Raw genomic sequence first — 7066 nt, 5'->3', positions numbered from 1 at the left:
AGCCGAATATATACAACTTACTGCAGGGTTTGCCTATCTGTGCGAGGGATTCAATTATTTTTGTTCTAGTACTATGTGTCACTGATACCATGCAAATATACTCCCTCCGTCCCATAATATAAGAGATTTTAATTTTTTGCTTGTAACGTTTGACCACTCATCTTATTCAAAATTTTTTAAAAATATTATTTATTTTATTTATGACTTACTTTATTATCTACAGTACTTTAAACACAACTTTTCATTTTTTATATTTGTAAAAAAAATTTGAATAAGACGAGTGGTCAAACGTTGCAATTAAAAACTCGAAATCTCTTATATTATGAGACGGAGGGAGTATGAAATATACGCCTCGTACTGGTTGGTAAGCAGATTTTTAGTAGGTAGAGCCTGTGATTGGATATCATCGTCATCGTAATTGTATTCACGTGTCTGAAAACTATTTATATATTGACACATAGTATCACTATCCGGAGATAAAAATTTATAAACCATCTCAATTATCACTCTTGTTTTAAAATTCCACCATCGGAGAGATTAAATCGGAGAGATTAAAGGGGACCGCGAAATAGAGCCACCACAGCGCTCCGGGGCTTTTTTGGCTGGCGTGTTCGCTTCCGGTGATATCCACGTCACCCTGTGCTAGAGCTGGCAATTTTGCAAAAAAACCCTCACTTTCTTTGATAATCATTCCTAACTGCCTGGTCATACTTCTCTGTATTTTATATTCTTACGTAGTGGTCCTCTATATACTGGTATTATTATATGTGAAAGAGAAGAAATTCCGAATATAGGGGGCGCGCTCTAAAACAAGAAAGTAAGAGGGTTTTCTTGCAAAAGAAAACATCCCCATCCTCCATCCCCTCGCTTCTCCGAAACCCTAGCCGCCATTGTACCCCACCCTTCTCTCGATTGCTCTTCCCCTGCCTTTGCGGCGCCGCCGGTGCTGCATCGTCTTCCCTCCCCCTCACCCGCTTCTCCTCATCGCAGATGACATCCCTCGCGCTCTCCCCCGCCTTCCTCCATCTCCTGGGCTCCTGGCGCTCCCCCCACCTTTGCTCCCTTCTCTTCCTCTCTCTGTGAGGTCAAGCAGGGGATTGGATGGTGCTGCGCTAGCTCCGAGGATGCTGTGATGGAGATTGATGGCGTGGGGATCGATCTTCTGGCCCCGACGCTTGATTTGGGAGATTATGAGAGGAGCCAGAGGCATCGGGCCGACGGAGGGCGCCGGCGCAGCAAGGCAGATGGCGGGAGGCGGCGGACGGCGGGAGGCGGTGGAGGGAGCTCGTGCTCGGTGAGGGCGGAATCCGTCCCCCCTGCGGCGGCGGTGTCGGGGCGCCGCCGGGAGCAACGCGGCGGAGACCGGCGGGCGCCCATCGTGGAGTCCCAGGAGGGGCAGCGAGGAATCCGGGCAGCGGCGACCCGCACACGTCGGCGGTGGAGGCGAGTCCCCCCGCAGCGGCACAGGAGACGGCGAGGCAGGTGCCGGCGTCATCCGGCCGGGTGGAGATGGTGACGACGGCGAGGCCGGAGCTCGGCGAGATGGGATTGACCGCAACGACGATGACATCCAGATCCGGGCGGCAGCGTGGATGGCGGAGGATGCATCGACGGTGAACCGGCGGCCTGCAGGCGTAGGCGGCTGCGGCGGGCACGAGCTCCCCAGGCGGCGGCGGCCGCAGAGGAGGAGCCGGTAGGGACGGGTTCCCTCGTACCCTGTGCCGCACCGATGACGCCGCGACGACCTTGACGACGCCGGCGGAGCTTGATGGAGATGGCACCGGCAGCGTCGGGGCGACCTCGCACCAGGTGAGGCCGACGACCAGCGGGCGGCGCGGCCTACCAACGACGTTGGGGTGCTGGTGGAGATCGGGTCGGCCATGCCCTCCAGATCGGCGACGACGATGTGGACAATATGATGCTACTGCTTGATTGCTTCACAATGACGCGAACGAAGAACAGCCGCATGTGTAGATCGACTGCAGAAGTCCGAATCACAAATCAGAACAAGAAAATTTCTCTGTGTTTTATTTTTGGCTTGGGATTGTGCACCGAATACCAGATATTCAAGCAGATATTAGTCTGAAAAACATTCTTTGTAAGCTTGTATGATTGAGGGAGATTATAACTGATAATTCAGTGGCTTGATGTAATCAAAGAGGTTTAGTGGGTGTTGTACGTTGTTAATGTGTATGTGTCCTCTATGCTCCTTTCAGCTTAAATATGCATTGTATTTCTATAGCTCTTCATCGGATATAATTTATTCTCTACAAAGGTATTGTTATGCATGTAGATAAGTGGAACCTTTTTTTAGAGAGTAATAAGTGCATCCTATTATAAATATCAAATCTGATGACTCCTTTTGTCTTATTCATGTAAAAAGGGTTGGTTGCTACCATATATGGTGCTCAGGTATGTCAAAACTATAGGGGGCATGTTTCTTCCTAATATGTGAAGTAGATTTGGCTATCTAGCAACCTTGTGGCTATGCTTTCTCATCTTATACTATGCTAAGCAGTTGCATTGCAGTTTAAGATGTATCATTTTATACCCAATCTTTAGAAATTTGTGAACATGATGTCAGATTTTGTGGCCACATACTCTTTAGGACACCCACATCTACGGTAGTTTAACTGATTACTTCTCACATTATATTTCAATAGATGTATTATCTTTTTCTTTTGAGTGAAAGAAGAGTTTTGGATGCCACATTTAGTTCTTTGAGGAGTATTTTGGATGATCAACTGACCGTTCTATTGCCAAATCTAGAAATCATTTAGTTTCTTGGGAATTATTCTTAGCGAAGGTTGTTCTATAAATTCCTTTATCTTCATTCACATAAGCGGATGCTTCTATCTTGGTATTCATGCTTTCAGCTACACGAGATGCAACATATAAATTTAGTTTTGCATATGATGGAACTAAATTAGCTTTTTTTAAAGAAACTGAATCTCACTAAAATCATCTTTGATTATATACATTGATATGTCTTTCTCTGTTAAGCATGATAAGTTTTCATAATTTCTGAACTAACTCTTTAGTGATTTCTATCTTGAAGAATTCAACCACTATTCCTAAAAGTGACACAAATGTCAGAATTCAGGTGTTGTGACAATCTGTGTTGGAATGAAGACCTCCAGAACTTAATATTGAATGATGTAAATGCTGTGACACTTTGAGCTGACCACTTACAATTGAAATTAATCAAAAAAATTATCGATTGATCTGAATGACTATCTTTGGACTTGATCTGATTCTAGAGGATACTATGAGCCTTATCATGAATGTCTGATTTTTCTTCAGGTTTGAATAGCATTGTTATGTACAGTCATAGATATGATCGTGGGCATATAAAGTTTGTTATGGTACTCTTCAATTTATATTAGTACAATATATACTTCTGGTTTATATTGCTCTCAATAAATGATAGGACGCTGTGAAGCAAGATGCCATTGATTTCATGACTAAATGTTGAGTGTCTATTTGTTGCTACCTCCACAAGGCAATTGGGATGACATTTCATATTTTTGAACAGGTGATCTTCTTCTGTTGCCTTTGCCTTTATTTTCTTTGCTTCTTCCAGATTTCCAAGTTCTTCTGTTGCTTCTTGCCTTTTTCGATGCAGCATAATAGGAACTTACGTGCATTTGTTCACATGAACATCATGTGATGGTTCATAGAACCTTGTCCTAAATCCATTATCCTTAGCTATCCTCATGCACATACTCCATGTTATTGCAACTGTCAGTGACTGTTCTAATGTTCACTGTTGACGTGATATTTAGCCTTTCTAAAAATTTACCATGGGTGCACAGTAGAATAAACTAATTAAGCTAAACTATTCATGGGAGGATTAGAGGCTGTAGCACCTGTACAGATCATTTGTTAATATGATAAAAAAAGAAATCCTCTTTTACTGCACGCACTTTATCATATGGCCTCATTTAGATGTCTAATTGATATTCTGAAATTGGTCTTACTTTGGATATTCTTCCTCATTAACTAAGTATTTTCTCGATGGGAAGGTCATATACTAGCATTACAAGGCCACCTGAATCATGGAACAAGAAGGCCATAACAAAGTTGCTTGACATTAGTTGCAAGATTGAAAGAACTATTGCAGAGCACCATATCAATGTTTCAAAGTAGGAGTTTAATTAAGTATGCAAGAAATGGTTTATGTGCTTTCATGCAATTATATTTAAGGGACTTACAATTTCATAGTTGCTGTTGATTTAAATCCAAAAAACTTCTTGCCTAGAAAACACAACTTACTCTTTTTTGCTGAGCCATTTATTTTGCATCATCCTAGCTCTGTTAAAATTACCGTCCTCATCGGCTAATGAAAACGTTGATTAATGTACATCACAGTTGTGTTTCTATGTACAAGAAGGTGAAAGATTGTTAAAATCAATGTTTTTCTCTTCAGTTTGCCTTCTACTCTAGGTGATACTTTGAAGTGTTGGTCACTAGATAAGTGGAATCTTTTTTCAAAAAAGAGAAAAAGAATGCAATCTAATTATAAATATGAATATCAAATATGATAATTGATTTTGTCTTATCTGTATAAAAAGGATTGGTTGCTGCCATAGAAGGTGCTCAAGTTTGCCAATATTGTAGGTGTTGGTTAGCTTGAAGCTCCGTCGGCCGTGCGGCACCACCACTGTTTAGCGATTCCATATCTGGTGATATTGGAACCATGTGTTGTTGCCTTGCCCAGGGTCCATTTGCAGTTTGTTTCCCATGGTCAATTTTGGTGAGTTAAGCCACAACCAGTTCCTTTCTACACTCACTTATGTATGCTTGGCATGTATCTTCCCTTTCCTGCCTCCAGTTCCCTCGCTAGCTTTGCTTTTTCATATACCATTATTCCCTTGCAAATGATAGTCTACCCTTTTTTTTTATCAAGAATGCTACAGTATTTCTGATTTGTACTGCATATCTTTTTATTTGGTTGTGTTTGTATATAGTTCCAACAACCAAAGCTTAGATGTTCACTTCATGAAACCACTGTGGGTCGCTCTGCTCCATTACATATTTTAAGGAGGTGGTCAGGACAGGGTTTGGATGGTTCTGCTTCATTGTGTTTTTTAAGGTGTCATCTAGCTGTTTGATATAATCTCAGAGAATCAAATGCAAAATCTGAATATTCATGACCTCTTTAGATTTCAGGTCAATCTAATCTGAATTAAGACTCAAATTACAGAACATAGAAAATATTTTCTTTTTTGTTTGGATTATGTTTAGTAACTGCAGAAGTCAGAATCACAAATCAGAACATGGACAATTCTCTCTGATTTTTTTCTTAGGCCTATGTACCAAATACCAGATATTCAAGCAGAGATTAGTCCGAAAGACGTTTTTTGTAAGCTGGTATGATTGAGGGAGCATCTAGCAGTGGATTTTAGCTGATAATTCTGGAAAAAGGGATTTACCATTATACCTAACTCTGCCATTTCCACAGTGTGCTGCCTGTAATAATCTCCATGTCACATTAAACGTGCGCGCGTGCACACCAGTAAAGTGTCTACTCAGCTTCCAGGATTGCTAGCAACTTAATTTTGCAAGCAACGAAAACCAGAAACCTGGTGCATACAAATTCTGAGAGTCCCCATGTGCGATTGAAGAATATTTATTTTCTTAAGTGATTGCAAACACAGTCCTTCACATTACAACTTGTGATTCATGCCCCGTAATGGAACTGAATTAACCTCTTTTAAAAGAGGATGAATGATTAAACCGTTTTTTAAGTACATTATTATACCTTTTCTTGCTCTTTTGGGTATGATAAATAATTGTGGTTTCTGAAATTATTAGGTATTTTTTATCTTATAGTATTCAGGGTCTATTTCAAATCATCATGTAACATCGGAATTCAAGTTATGTCACAGCCTGTGCTAGAATGAAGTCCTTTCGTACTCAACATTTACCAATATAAGTACATACATATTCTGACTTGTGATACTTTTTACCAATAACAAACGGTAGGGCGGCCCGAAGCGCGCCTAAAGTTCTAGTAAAACCAATTTGTTGCAAAAACCCACCCACCCAAACCCTCCACGTGTGTAAATAGCTGAGTCAGCCCGTGACTTGTACCCGTAAAAGACCAGACCAATGGGTCACGTTTGGTTTCAGGTGCATCCATTTGAACCTAGTCCTAGGTGTAGATCAAAGAGAGAAGACGGTCTCGAACAACGCGAGGGCTGAGGGTAGCGGCGAATCAGTATAGGCAATTACTACATCCGTCCTAAAATATAATAACTTTTGGCTATAAATCTAAATGTACAGTTATCCAGATTCATAGCTAAAAATGCTTATATTTTGGGATCAGGGGCGGAGCTGCAGTACTATCATTGGGGTCATTAGACCCTGATGACATTCGATCAATCAAGTGAATTGTTCATTATTTTGTAGCTAATGACCCCAGCAACAAAAGCTTAATGACCCCGGCCAGCCTGATAAACTGCTGGAGCTCAGGAAGGCTGAAACAATTGTACCGTTTATTTCTTTGGAAGCATAATTTGTTAGCTGTGTTATGCTACTGTCAATCCGCTACTAATGCTGCAATTAGACATATTTGATCTATTAACCAACTACTTATTTTAGCTATGTGCTATGTATATCAATGCATTAGGCCTGAAGTTTTGCTAATCAACTACTAGATGTGTTTTTTAAGTTACTCACTCTATCTCAAAATATGTTACTTCTAATATTCAAATTTGCTTTAAAATATAGCTATTTTCTATGAACCATCCCATCTCCAATCACAAAATTCCTCGATATAATTTTTTTCACCTACTTTTTTTTCCCAACCAATCACAATAATTTCACACCCTAACATTAATCTCTTAAAAAGACGTAGGTAGTTGTATTTTGAGACAGATGGAATAATAAACAACTTTCAGAACATACTTGTATGTCTGAAAAAACACATGGTTGTTATGCCCGGTTATATGTAGTCATAACTTTTAAAATTTTGGACCTTAAAAACCTCAGAAGTTCTTATAGAATAGACTTTAAATATTTATTTTTAGCAAAATGGAACAATCCCAACTTACTCATAGCT

This window comes from Oryza sativa, chromosome 2 (assembly GCF_034140825.1).
Source record: "Oryza sativa Japonica Group chromosome 2, ASM3414082v1".
Classification (NCBI taxonomy): domain Eukaryota; kingdom Viridiplantae; phylum Streptophyta; class Magnoliopsida; order Poales; family Poaceae; genus Oryza; species Oryza sativa.
The sequence above is the reverse complement of the archived record's forward strand: the minus strand, read 5'-3'. Positions refer to the sequence as shown.